General features: G+C 49.7%; 1 protein-coding gene across 1 annotated transcript in view; it reads left to right on the top strand.

Annotated features, from left to right (window-relative positions):
• Positions 1–13,447, top strand: part of DECR1 (2,4-dienoyl-CoA reductase 1) — an 83,860-nt gene that overhangs the window by 55,775 nt on the left and 14,638 nt on the right. The gene's annotated exons all lie outside the window — the stretch shown is intronic.

Raw genomic sequence — 13,447 nt, 5'->3', positions numbered from 1 at the left:
CCCCTGAAAGATTCCAGGCTATCAGGGAGAGGTGTTGTGGCGAAACCGACCTCGCCACGTGTCCTTGGAGGGGTCTGCTTGCCCGCCTCTTGCCTTTGGACTATGGACCAGACTTTATGTGAATGTGTTAACCCAGATAGCTATACCATGGAGCCTATTCATATAATGAAAGACTATGGGAAAGACTTTAGCTCCATGGCAATTGTACTGTGTGAATAGGATCTGCGCGATATTCGGTAGTTTTGTGCGCTCAGATCCCAGCTATCTGGGGATATGTGAAATGTCTGTGTGTTATGGATAAAAAGTAACTTTCTGTATTTTAAAGTGTTTTATGTCTTTCTGTAACCATGTGGTTAATGGAGTCTGCTTCTAGCCTGGATAATTGGATTACTTTCCTCTTTGTCTCCAGGATAGAGGCCTAGGTAAAATCTGTCTAAAACGGTTTGCCATGCGGGCTAGTAAGGGACAAAAGATACTTTTAGTAACTTTTGAACCCCTGGTCGGATTCATGCCATTTTTTAATATGTTGTTCCCCTGAATGGATTGATTGTGGATATTTATTTTTATGTGAATGTGATGTATGGTTTTAGAGTTATGAAAGTTGTGTAAAAAGTATATTTTAAACTGAATGAATAATGGGATTATGTGTCACACTAAGGGGAGGGGATGTGTGGGAGGTAACATCTATGTCATTGGTTATTTTATGCCTCCCCCTGGGTGTGGCCTGTAAGTGTACAAGTGTAATAAAAGCCAGGCTGGATGTGCCAGTCCAGAGTTCCTGCTTAACCCTCAAAGTGAAGTGTCGTCTCATTATTGGGGGAAGGATTTATTGCATGCTGTTCCAGTTGACTGCTAGGAGTGTAAGCCTATTCGTATGGTTCCTATTCAACGGTCTACAGCATTCCTATGCTTGAGAAGATTCATATGCTGCATCGGTTCGGTGATTATGGTGTCTGCCAGAGTGCTTGGAGTCCTCAGGAAGCGCTAGGAGCATCCTTTAACGGAGGTACCCAGTCGGGGTGCAAGGTGATCCGTTACATTGGTGGCAAGCGGTGGGATGGCGTCCTAGTGCGAGGTAAAGCAGCTCGGAGACACAGTTCGTTTGGAGTTACAAAGTGAGGGCGACGCTAGTGTTCATACAGCGTCCCTGTCTACACAAAGATTTGGGAAAATGGGGTTCGTGGACCCCTGGGCGCTCACACCTGAGGAAGAGAGTGAATTGGAATGGAGAGATATTGCCCGGAGAGACTTATGGTACGATGCCCTGGAGGAAGTCCAGCATCAACGGCAGCAGCGCCTTCCTGGTGTCGCATACCAGTTGGAGGAACAAATGGCCTGGCAGATGCCGCTTCTGTGAGACCAACCTGGAGGGCAGCGGGTAAGACAACTCGAGTACCTCGTGGAAAGGGAACTGAGCCTGGACACCTCATACCGGGCACTGTGGTGGTGCACTGTCCAGCCAGAGACGTGGAGGGCAGAGGGCATCCAGCCAGAGGGGGAGAACTACGCTAGCCCTGGCCTGTTGTGGAAAGCCTTAGCGGAAGACGTCGACTTCGGCAGTCCAGCAGAGTCACGGTACTGGGCTATCTTGCATTACCGAGGTGAGATGATACAGGGCCCGAGATCTATTGGACTGGGAGAAGACCTCTGCCGTTTCGCTGCCATGGAACGAGAGCTGGAGATGGACTATGTAGAACTATTAAATTCCTGCCAGCCGCAGAGCAGGGACGCAGACCGGGAAAACTGGGTGGCAGACCCAGACCTGCTAGCCTACAGCTGGGAAAACGTGGCCGAGGTACCCCCTGCTTCACTACCAGCTGCAGAAGTTGGGGACCTCATAGACTGGTCCTGGAGAGACCCACAGATGGCAGGTGGAGATGGGACCGAGATCTCTCTACCGGCCCTACAGGGATGCTGGGCAGTCGGCCCAGATCCCCAGCGGCAGTGTGCGTTACAGGGAGCTGAAGGTGTCGTTCTTGCTCCCCAGCGGCAGTCTACGGTGCAGGGAGAGGAGCCTGTTATCCCCTCTCCCCAGCGGCTGAAGGTGTGTAAGGGAGAGGAGGTTGTTATTCCCTCTCCCCAGCGGCAGCACAGCTCACCAAGGGGAGACAGTAAGCTCCTCACCAGCGCAGATGGGACCGTGGTCTCTGCGCCCTGCCTACAGGGAGTACAGAGGGTCAGCCCTGCTCCCCAGCGGCTGAAAGTGTGTAAGGGAGAGGAGTTTGTTACCCCCTCTCCCCAGCGGCAGCTTAGCACACCAAGGGGAGACAGTAAGCCCCACACCAGCGCAGATGGGACCGTGGTCTCTGCGCCCCAGTTACAGGGAGCTGAAGGGGCTGTCCTCCCTCCTCAGCGGCAGTGTGATTTGTTGGGAATTGGGAGCCCAGTCTCCATTCCCCAGCGGCAGAGTATCCAGCAGGGAAGGGAGAGCCCAGCCCCCTTTTCCCCTCAGCAGGACTCTGTGCTGGGAGGAGAGACAGTCGGTCTCCCTCCGCAGAGACGGGAAGTATGTATGGGAGAGGAGATTGTTACCACCTCTCCCCAGCGGCGGATCATTAATGTACAGGGAATAGAGAGCCCAGTCTCCATTCCCCAGCGGCAGAGTGTTCTAATGGGAGAGGAGCTGGTTACCACCTCTCCCCAGCGGCAGCTTAATGTACCAGGGGGAGACTGTAAGCCCCACACCTGTGCAGATGGGACAGTGGTCTCTGCACTTCCAGCACAGGGGGTAGGGACGGTCGGTCCTGCCCCCCCACGACAGGGCTGTTTAGCCAAAGGGGAGACAGTCGGTCTCCAGCAGCAGAGCTGTGTACCCAGAGGGGAGACAGTCGGTCTCCCCCTCCCACAACCAGGCTCCAATCAGGCTACTTCAGTGGTAGCGCTGGCACCAGGGCAGAGTACCGCTGGTCTCTGCCCACTCAGCAACCCACCAAGGCAGACTACCAGTCCCCCACACAGCCGTGGTGAGACACCTGGACCTGGACAAAGTTCTCCTCTACCCAGGTGTAGTAACCAGTTATTGTGGGTGGGCTGTACTGCTGTTTCTGTTTTGTGGGTGGGTTGCTGGACTAACCAGGGCACTGACCGGCAGGAGGTCAGATACCCTGTTAGTCTGGGGGGTAAAGGGGAGAAGTGTGGCGAAACCGACCTCGCCACGTGTCCTTGGAGGGGGCTGCTTGCCCGCCTCTTGCCTTTGGACTATGGACCAGACTTTATGTGAATGTGTTAACCCAGATAGCTATACCATGGAGCCTATTCATATAATGAAAGACTATGGGAAAGACTTTAGCTCCATGGCAATTGTACTGTGTGAATAGGATCTGCGCGCTATTCGATAGTTTTGTGCGCTCAGATCCCAGCTATCTGGGGATATGTGAAATGTCTGTGTGTTATGGATAAAAAGTAACTTTCTGTATTTTAAAGTGTTTTATGTCTTTCTGTAACCATGTGGTTAATGGAGTCTGCTTCTAGCCTGGATAATTGGATTACTTTCCTCTTTGTCTCCAGGATAGAGGCCTAGGTAAAATTTTTCTAAAACGGTTTGCCATGCGGCTAGTAAGGGACAAAAGATACTTTTAGTAACTTTTGAACCCCTGGTCGGATTCATGCCATTTTTTTAATATGTTGTTCCCCTGGATGGATTGATTGTGGATATGTATTTTTATGTGAATGTGATGTATGGTTTTAGAGTTATGAAAGTTGTGTAAAAAGTATATTTTAAACTGAATGAATAATGGGATTATGTGTCACACTAAGGGGAGGGGATGTGTGGGAGGTAACATCTGTCATTGGTTATTTTATGCCTCCCCCTGGGTGTGGCCTGTAAGTGTACAAGTGTAATAAAAGCCAGGCTGGATGTGCCAGTCCAGAGTTCCTGCTTAACCCTCAAAGTGAAGTGTCGTCTCATTATTGGGGGAAGGATTTATTGCATGCTGTTCCAGTTGACTGCTAGGAGTGTAAGCCTATTCGTATGGTTCCTATTCAACGGTCTACAGCATTCCTATGCTTGAGAAGATTCATATGCTGCATCGGTTCGGTGATTATGGTGTCTGCCAGAGTGCTTGGAGTCCTCAGGAAGCTCTAGGAGTGTCAGGGTACCTGTGGTCTCTACCTCAGAAAGAGGTAGAGACTTAGCTGTTCCTCCATCCAGACGGTCTGATGGCTCCCTTCCCCACGGTCTATCCGGTCATGCTAGGCCGGCCGCGAGGGAGTGACTGCCTTTTACAGCATCTAGGCAGGAAGTAGTCATCAGGACACTCCCCCGGAACGACCTGTCAGTCAATTGCTGCAGGACCTATCAAGACGCCTCGGAGGCGTGGTTACTGCTCTGAACAGGGTATTTAACAGAGCTTCTTTCATTAGCTCATTGCCCTGTCGTGGTTCTAGCTTGTTCTAGTCACTCAGTGCTTGTGTATTCTATTCTCCCTTTTGGTTTTGACCCGGCTTGTTTACCTTACTCTGCTTATCTCTGTTACCCTTGATTCGGCTTGTCTCTCGCTTACCTGTCTTCTGTTACCCTCGACCTCGACTTGTCTTTGACCATTCTATACTGTACTACTTACGTTAGTCCGGCCATTCTAAGGTCCGGTATACGTATCTGGCTACTGTTTGTACTCTGCGTGTTGGATCCCTGTCCCGATCCTGACATTACGACAGGGCCAATGGATCCTGCGAGTACAAACAGTCAGCTTGCCTCTCCTGATCCTAGGTTTGAAGCCATGGATCACAGAATGGATCAGATGGCGCTTGCGCTACAGGCTCTATTATCTCGTGCCAATAACCCACCAGAGGAGATACGTAATACCCCTGTTTCTCCTGTCGGTTCAGGTCTAGAGGTAGCCACAGTGGGTGCTTCTTCTCACATTACCCCCCCAGTACGCTATGGTGGGGCTCCTGAGAAGTGTCGTGGTTTCTTAAACCAAATTAGTATCCATTTTGAATTGCAACCTCGCTCTTATCCTACAGATAGGGCAAAGGTAGGATTTATTATCACCCTACTTATTGAGAAAGCTCTGAGATGGGCCAACCCATTATGGGAGAACGATAACCCATTAGTTTATAACTATAACGCCTTTGTAGTTGCTTTTAGAAGAACATTTGACCCTCCAGGTAGAAAGGTTAATGCTGCCAGATTACTGTTGCGTCTGAAACAGGAGAACCGAACACTGGTGGATTATGCACTAGAGTTCAGGTCTCTGGCGTCAGAGGTCAAGTGGAATGAGCAGGCGTATATGGATGTATTTTTGAATGGCTTATCTGAAGTATTCCTTGATGAGGTTGCTACCAGAGAACTCCCTGAGAATTTAGAGGATTTAATTTCGTTCATCTCTCGTATAGATGAACGTTTAAGAGAGAGACAGAACACTCGAGAGAGGAACCGGAGACCTTCTTTTAGGTTAGCCCCCGCTTTTCCAAGTCCTGACTCCACGGTATCTTTGCTTCCTGAACCTATGCAGATAGGGTATACCCGCCTTTCTGAGGAGGAAAGACAGTACAGGAGAAGAGAGGGTTTGTGTATGTATTGTGGAGCTAAGGGTCATTTACTCTCAAACTGTTCTAACCGCCCGGGAAACGCTCGCACCTAAGTCTCTCTAGAGGACAGGCCTTGGGTGTTTCTATTTTGTCCTCTACTCCTAATTATAAAGATCACAGGCTTCTGCTACCAGTTTCCTTAACTTGCGGGAGGGAAGTAGTAAGGGCTATGGCTTTGATAGATTCCGGTGCTGCTGAGAATTTTATCGACCAAGCCTTTGCTAGTAAAAACAATTTCCCATCCCAGCTAAGGGAGACACCCTTGGCCGTTGAGGCCATAGATGGTAGACCACTACTAGACCCTGTTATCTTTCGTGAAACCATACCCATTGAGTTAAATGTTGGTATCCTACACGTGGAGAATTTATCTCTTCTGCTCATTTCGTCTCCTTCCGTTCCCATAGTTCTGGGGTACCCATGGTTGAAAGAGCATAACCCTATTATTGATTGGGAGTTAGGGGAGATACTCTCGTGGGGCCAGGGCTGCCAGGATCGGTGTTTGTGCAAGGTTTCTCCATTAGCTAATATTAACATACAGGAGAATCCTACTCAGTCCACAGAAAGACAAATACCAGACCTTTACCTAGACTTAAGGGCAGTATTTGACAAGAAGAATGCAGATTCTTTGCCGCCACACAGGTCTTTTGACTGTAAAATTAAGCTTCTACCCGGGACTATGCCTCCGAGGGGCCATGTATATCCTTTGTCTGTTCAGGAAAACTCGGTTCTAGAGGAGTATATTCAGGAGAATTTAGAAAAGGGATTCATCAGGAGGTCTTCTTCTCCGGCCGGGGCGGGGTTCTTTTTCATTAAAAAGAAAGATGGCACGCTGAGACCTTGTATCGATTACCGAGGCTTAAATAAAATAACTGTCAGAAATGCCTATCCCATCCCACTGATTACCGAGTTATTTGATCGTCTTAAGGGCTCCAAAATATTCACCAAGTTAGATCTCAGAGGGGCTTACAATTTGGTGAGAATCCAGCAAGGTCACGAGTGGATGACGGCATTCAATACCCGGTATGGCCATTACGAGTACACTGTTATGCCATTTGGACTATGCAATGCTCCTGCAGTATTTCAAGAGTTGATTAATGAGGTACTTAGGGAGTTTCAGCATGATTGTGTTATTGTTTACCTGGACGACATACTAATACACTCTAAGGAGATTGAGACTCACCATAGACAGGTCAGAAAGGTGTTACACAAACTTCTGCAACATGGTCTATACTGCAAATTGGAGAAGTGCAGTTTTGATCAGTCTCAGGTAGATTTTCTTGGGTACGTGATTTCTGGGGAAGGTTTTAAAATGGATCCTGGTAAACTCCAATCTATTTTAGACTGGCCTTTGCCCAAAGGACTCAAGGCTATCCAAAGGTTTATTGTTTTTTCCAACTACTATAGGCGCTTCATTAAGGGTTACTCCTCTATCATTGCGCCTATTACCAATATGACGAAACAAGGGGCTGATACTAAGTTCTGGTCTGAGGAAGCTCTTGGTGCTTTTAAGACTCTCAAGGAACTTTTTGCCTCCGCTCCCATTCTAGTTCATCCTGATACGACTCTGCCTTTCCTGCTCGAGGTCGATGCTTCTGAGACAGGAGTTGGGGCTGTTCTGTCTCAAAGGTTAGGGGTGGATAAACCGTTACACCCTTGTGGTTTCTTCTCTAAAAAATTTTCTGGGCCTGAGAGCAGATATGACATCGGGGAGAGGGAACTGTTAGCGGTCATTAAGGCTTTAAAGGAGTGGAGACATTTACTGGAAGGGACACTACACCCTGTTACTATCCTAACGGATCATAAGAACTTGTCTTATATTGGGGAGGCTAAGCGCTTGTCCGCCAGGCAGGCTCGCTGGGATTTGTTCCTCACTCACTTTAATTATGTACTTACGTATAGACCTGGTTCTAAGAACTCTAAAGCCGATGCTTTGTCTCGTCAATATGAACCATCCACTATAACTGAACCACTTCTGTCCTCCATAGTTCCTAAGGGGAATATCATCGCGAACACGAATCTCAGGATTCACTCTCCATTGCTTTCTGAGATCATGAAGTCTCAGCATTTGGCACCCAAACAGACTCCTGGGGATCGACACTTCGTTCCTGCCGCTCTCCAACTGGAGGTGCTACGCTGTCTCCATAACAGCAAGGTGGCTGGGCATCCTGGTATCCGCAAGACTTATGCGCTGGTCTCTAAAGATTTTTGGTGGCCTGACTTACGCAAGGATATTAAAGAATTCATCGGGGCATGTGAAGTTTGTACCAAGACCAAGCTACCCCATTCGCTTCCATGCGGATTTCTGCACCCTTTAGAGGTTCCTGAAAAGCCTTGGTCCTGTCTGGCAATGGACTTCATTGTTGATTTGCCTATCTCTAAAAAGCAGACTGTCATCCTCACTGTGGTAGACAGATTTACTAAAATGGCTCACTTCATTCCCTTACCTAAACTCCCATCTTCGCCCGAATTAGCGGAGATATTCGCCAGGGAGATTTTCCGGTTGCATGGGATACCTTCCCAAATTGTCTCTGACAGAGGCTCCCAATTTGTTTCCCGTTTTTGGAGATCATTCTGCTCCCAGCTAGGCATCAAATTGAATTTCTCCTCTGCCTATCATCCTCAGTCCAATGGAGCTGTTGAACGCACTAACCAAAAAGTTGAACAATATTTACGTTGTTTCGTTTCAGAACACCAGGACGATTGGGTCGGTTTGATTCCTTGGGCGGAGTTTGCACACAACAATCTCGTTTGCGATTCTACTCATTCAAGCCCCTTCTTCATGAATTATGGTTTTCATCCGTCTATTCTTCCTTCGGATTCTCCTTCCCAGGGGGTGCCGTCGGTTGATGTTCATGTTGCCAATTTGAGGAAGTTGTGGGATCAAACTCGACAAATCCTTGTGCACAACTCTATGTTGGTTAAGAAACACGCTGATAAACGTAGAAGGGCGGCTCCGGTCTTTGTTCCAGGTGATAGGGTATGGCTGAGCACGAGGAACATCCGTTTAAAAGTGCCATCCATGAAGTTCGCTCCTCGTTATATTGGACCCTACAGGGTGCTGACCCGTATCAATCCAGTTGCGTATCGTTTAGCTCTTCCTAATACCTTACGCATCCCGAACTCGTTTCACGTTTCATTGCTGAAACCACTCATATGTAAAAGATTTTCCTCCACAATAGCCCCTCCTCGCTCTGTTCAGGTGGAGGGTCAGTATGAAGTTAAGAGTATGAAGTTAACTCTATTATTGATTCTCGAATCTCCCGGGGGAGAGTACAATATCTGGTTGATTGGAAGGGATATGGTCCTGAGGAGAGGAGTTGGGTACCTCAGGAGGATGTTCATGCTCCCCGTCTCCGCAGGGCGTATCACTCTCGCTTCCCATCTCGTCCCGGTTCATTCCGCCCGGTGGGCGTATCTGAGAGGGGGGGTACTGTCAGGGTACCTGTGGTCTCTACCTCCGAAAGAGGTAGAGACTTAGCTGTTCCTCCATCCAGACGGTCTGATGGCTCCCTTCCCCACGGTCTATCCGGTCATGCTAGGCCGGCCGCGAGGGAGTGACTGCCTTTTACAGCATCTAGGCAGGAAGTAGTCATCAGGACACTCCCCCGGAACGACCTGTCAGTCAATTGCTGCAGGACCTATCAAGACGCCTCGGAGGCGTGGTTACTGCTCTGAACAGGGTATTTAACAGAGCTTCTTTCATTAGCTCATTGCCCTGTCGTGGTTCTAGCTTGTTCTAGTCACTCAGTGCTTGTGTATTCTATTCTCCCTTTTGGTTTTGACCCGGCTTGTTTACCTTACTCTGCTTATCTCTGTTACCCTTGATTCGGCTTGTCTCTCGCTTACCTGTCTTCTGTTACCCTCGACCTCGGCTTGTCTTTGACCATTCTATACTGTACTACTTACGTTAGTCCGGCCATTCTAAGGTCCGGTATACGTATCTGGCTACTGTTTGTACTCTGCGTGTTGGATCCCTGTCCCGATCCTGACAAGGAGCATCCTTTAACGGAGGTACCCAGTCGGGGTGCCAGGTGATCCGTTACAGGTGTCCGTCTAGGTGCATCGGGTGTGGGTTCCCCAATGGGTTTCTGAGTAGGTTGTAGTCATTCGGTAGAAGAATCGGGTCCTGCCAAGCCAGTTCGAGCAGGTCCGGGAACCAGGGTTGGCTCAGCCAGTTGGGTGTCAGGAGAGTTAATCTCACTACTCGTCGCCGAATGTGGTGGAGAACCCTCGCGATCATGGCGAATGGGGGAAAGGCGTAAGCTCCTCGTGATGGCCATTGTTGGGTGAAAGCGTCGACTGCTAGGCATTCCGGGTCTGGGAGCCAGCTGTAAAATTGTGGCACTTGATGGTTGTTGCATGAGGCAAATAGGTCCAGTATGAAGGGCCCCATCTGTTCGTTCAGGAGGGCAAATATCTGTGGGTCCAGTTGCCAATCGCTGACGTCTCTCCAGTGTCGGGAGTACCAATCTGCCGTAAGATTCGACTCCCCTGGCAGGTATTCTGCTTGTATCGTGATGTTGCATGGGAGACAGTAATCGAAGATTTCCTTTGTTAGATCCACTAGTGTTTGGGAGCGTGTACCTCCAAGGTGGTTGATGTATCGCACTGCCGATATGTTGTCCATCCGGAGAAGTATACAACAATTGGATTGTCCTTTCGTCAGACTGCGTATAGCAAATGACCCCGCTAGCAGTTCCAGACAGTTGATGTGCATTGAGAGTTCTTGGGTTGTCCATGTTCCTCCCGTGCTTGCTTCCCCATCCGTGGCACCCCATCCCAATCGTCTGGCATCTGATTCCAGCACGAAGTCCGGGTGGGTGCCGAAGATGGCCCGGACGTTCCAAACTTGCATACAATTGAGCCACCATTTGAGTTCTTGGCGTACCTCGTTCGTTAGCGGGATTGGTTGGTTGTACGTAGGGTTTCGTCGTAGAAAGCAGGTTTTCAATTGTTGCATGGCCCAGTAGTGTAAAGGGCCTGGGAATATGGCTTTTATCGATGAGGACAGTAGGCCAACAATCCGTGCTAGTTGTCGGAGTGGGATGGAATCGCATCTGAGTACTCTGCGGATTTCCTTTTTGATAGCCGTCACTTTGGTAGACGGGAGATGAAGAGTGCAGGACCTGGAGTCTATCTCAAAGCCCAGGAATTGGATGTTTTGCACGGGTGTCATAGCGGATTTGGCCCTGTTGACTATGAAGCCCAGATATTCCAACAATTGAACCGTGTATTTTGTGTTGCCACCTCCCTTGTTCTGCAGAACAAGAGTATGTCGTCTAGGTAGATAATGCAACTGATCCCACGAGTCCTGAGGTGCGAGACTACTGGTTTCAACATCTTCGTGAAGCACCATGGTGCCGAGCTCAGTCCGAAAGGGAGGCAAGTGAATTGCCAGGGAGCGCCATTCCATAGGAATCGGAGGAAAAGGCGGCTGTCCTTGTGAATTGGGATTGAGAGATATGCTTCTTTGAGATGCAGACGCGTAAACCAGTCCTTGTCTTGAAGGAGATCCCTTAGTAAATGTATGCCCTCCATTTGAAGTGACGGTAGGTTACGTGGGCATTCAACTCTCTCTTAGGTTGATAACCGGTCTGAAGTCTCCAGGTTTTCTTGCGGTCGAGGAACATATTGCTGAAGAAGCCTCCTCGTCCTTGAACGGGCTGTATAGCACCCTTCCCATGTAGTTTGCGGAGCTCCATTTCTATGAGGTGCGCGTCCGCGGTCGAGAGATATAACGGCTGTGGAGGAAATTTCTGTACTGGATTTGTACGCAGTTCGATGCGATACCCTTTGACCGTTTGTAGAATCCAGGCGTCTGTGGATAGCTTCGCCCAGTTCTGGGAAAAAAGAGAAACACGGTCTGCAGACATGGTTAGTTGGGACATAGTTGAGGGTTGTTTTCTTACCTGTGAGAAATCTTGCGCGGGCTCGTCCGCGACCTCTACGTCCTCTGTCTGTTCCCCTCTGATAGTAGGGGTAGCATTGTCGAAAGCCTGCGTCTTGGTAACCCTGTTGCGGGTAAAATTGTTGTGGGTGTCCCGTGCGGGGACCCGATGGCCAGAATCGGCTGGTGGCACGGCCCCGCTGCCAACCAGCCCTGGGAAAAACACCCCTTGCGAGGTTGGCTCGGAAAACCTTGCGCATGAACGGGCTCTGTTTAGTGAGGTGAAGACATTGACATGTTTATTTAGCTCCTTGAGGAAGGCCTCCCCGAAGAGCTTGCCCTGTGCCTGTGGGCCCAATTCTTTTACCCCCAGATCTGATAGTTTGGGGTCTATGTTGAGAGGGCTGCATTGGTGTTCCCGAGAAAGCAGAAGCCCCTCTGGGTCCATTCTCTGATGTCATATGCCCACTCTCTTATCATGTCCGCATTAAAAGAGTCCGCCTTGGCGTAAGCATCATCCGCCAAATACATTACGCGGGCCAATGGCCCCATTGTTTCCAGGAGCTTGTCGTGTGCCCTTTTTAGACTCCTCTCTATCCCTCTGCGGGGGTCCCGACCTCCCTGCTCCATGAATGTCAGCATAAGTTGGTTGAACTCCGGTGTGAAGGCTACCTTATCGGGTAATGATGGTCTTGGGCGCTCCGCTCTCATGCGCTTGCGTACGTGTTTCTCTAGGGGTTTGCGGATCCAGAAATGCATAAACCTGAGGAGGTGCTCAGGCGGGGCCCATTCCCCCGAGCGGGGGTGCCGGATATTTCTGGGGTCGAACATTTTCTGCCCCGTGGTGTCCCGGAATACTTCTTGGTCCTGTGTGATGGTGGAGGCGGAGGCTTCTTTGTCTCCTTTACCCTGGGGCTCCGTGACGTAGGCGTTGGAGCTCCAATCGCCTTCGTCCGAATCAGAGATATCCGCCTGCCATTCATCTAGGATGGAGAGGGAGTGTGGCACGTCTTTTTCCTCATCCGAGGAGAGTTCCTTAGCGTATGTGCGCTTTGGTGCCATAGGGCGTTTACTGCGCTTCAGAGGCGCCTTGCCTTTCCTCGCCCTTCCAGTGGCTCTTAGCCGGGCGGTTCCTCTCCTGAGAGGAGTCATCCGACTCCTCTGAGTCTTCTTTATTACGAGGTCGTCTACTAGCCGGCTTGTTAGTTTCAGCGGCCGGTGTTAGTACTTTTGCTATTGCCTTTTCCAAGGAGGCGGCCACTGCCGCATTAATCATGGCCTGGAGGTCTTTTGAATTCTGGTTATCCTCCATAGTCAGGGCTTTTGACAGGCACGGACTGTATGTATGTATGTATGTATGTGTATATATATATATATATATATATATATATATATATTGGATTTGTGTGGGAGGGACTTATAACAGGCCGGTGGCCGTATATATTGTCGCCAGTGGCGTGCGACAAGCGGACTCTATAATACTGGGGCTCACCCAGTCGGTCGGAAACTGCTTGAACAGCATCCGTTAAGCAGCACTGAGGGATATTTCCCAAATGGGGGCTCACCCCTGGCCAGGTTACTGGGTAAAACCTAACTGGCTGTCCCACTCCCTAGGGTAATAACACCCACCTTGTTACTCCAAATCCGAAATCGCCTTTTTTTGTTCAGAAGATCACTGTAAGCGTGAGCCTTGCTGTGCTGTGAGTCGAACTCCAAACCGTAACACCAACAAAATGGTCGCCCAGGTGAACAGGAAGAAAAACCCACGAAAAGTAAGGCGTTCGGAAAAAACTCATGAACGGCTTTGTTCGTGGGTGGTTGAGTTTACCGAACGCCCGTTGAGGGAGAAGCCGCGAACGGACTGGGTTATTATATGAACCCAGTCCGTTCGTGCAACTGAGCGCTCTGGGGCTTCCCTCGCGTTCATGCAGGAGAGGCACGAACTGAGCGTGCCCGCTCCGTTCGCGCAATTGGAAGCGCGAACACGCATGAACACTGAGGTAGCCTGCTCTGATCGTGCAGTAAAAA

Source organism: Pelobates fuscus, chromosome 4 (assembly GCF_036172605.1).
Source record: "Pelobates fuscus isolate aPelFus1 chromosome 4, aPelFus1.pri, whole genome shotgun sequence".
NCBI lineage: Eukaryota > Metazoa > Chordata > Amphibia > Anura > Pelobatidae > Pelobates > Pelobates fuscus.
The sequence above is the reverse complement of the archived record's forward strand: the minus strand, read 5'-3'. Positions and strand labels throughout refer to the sequence as shown.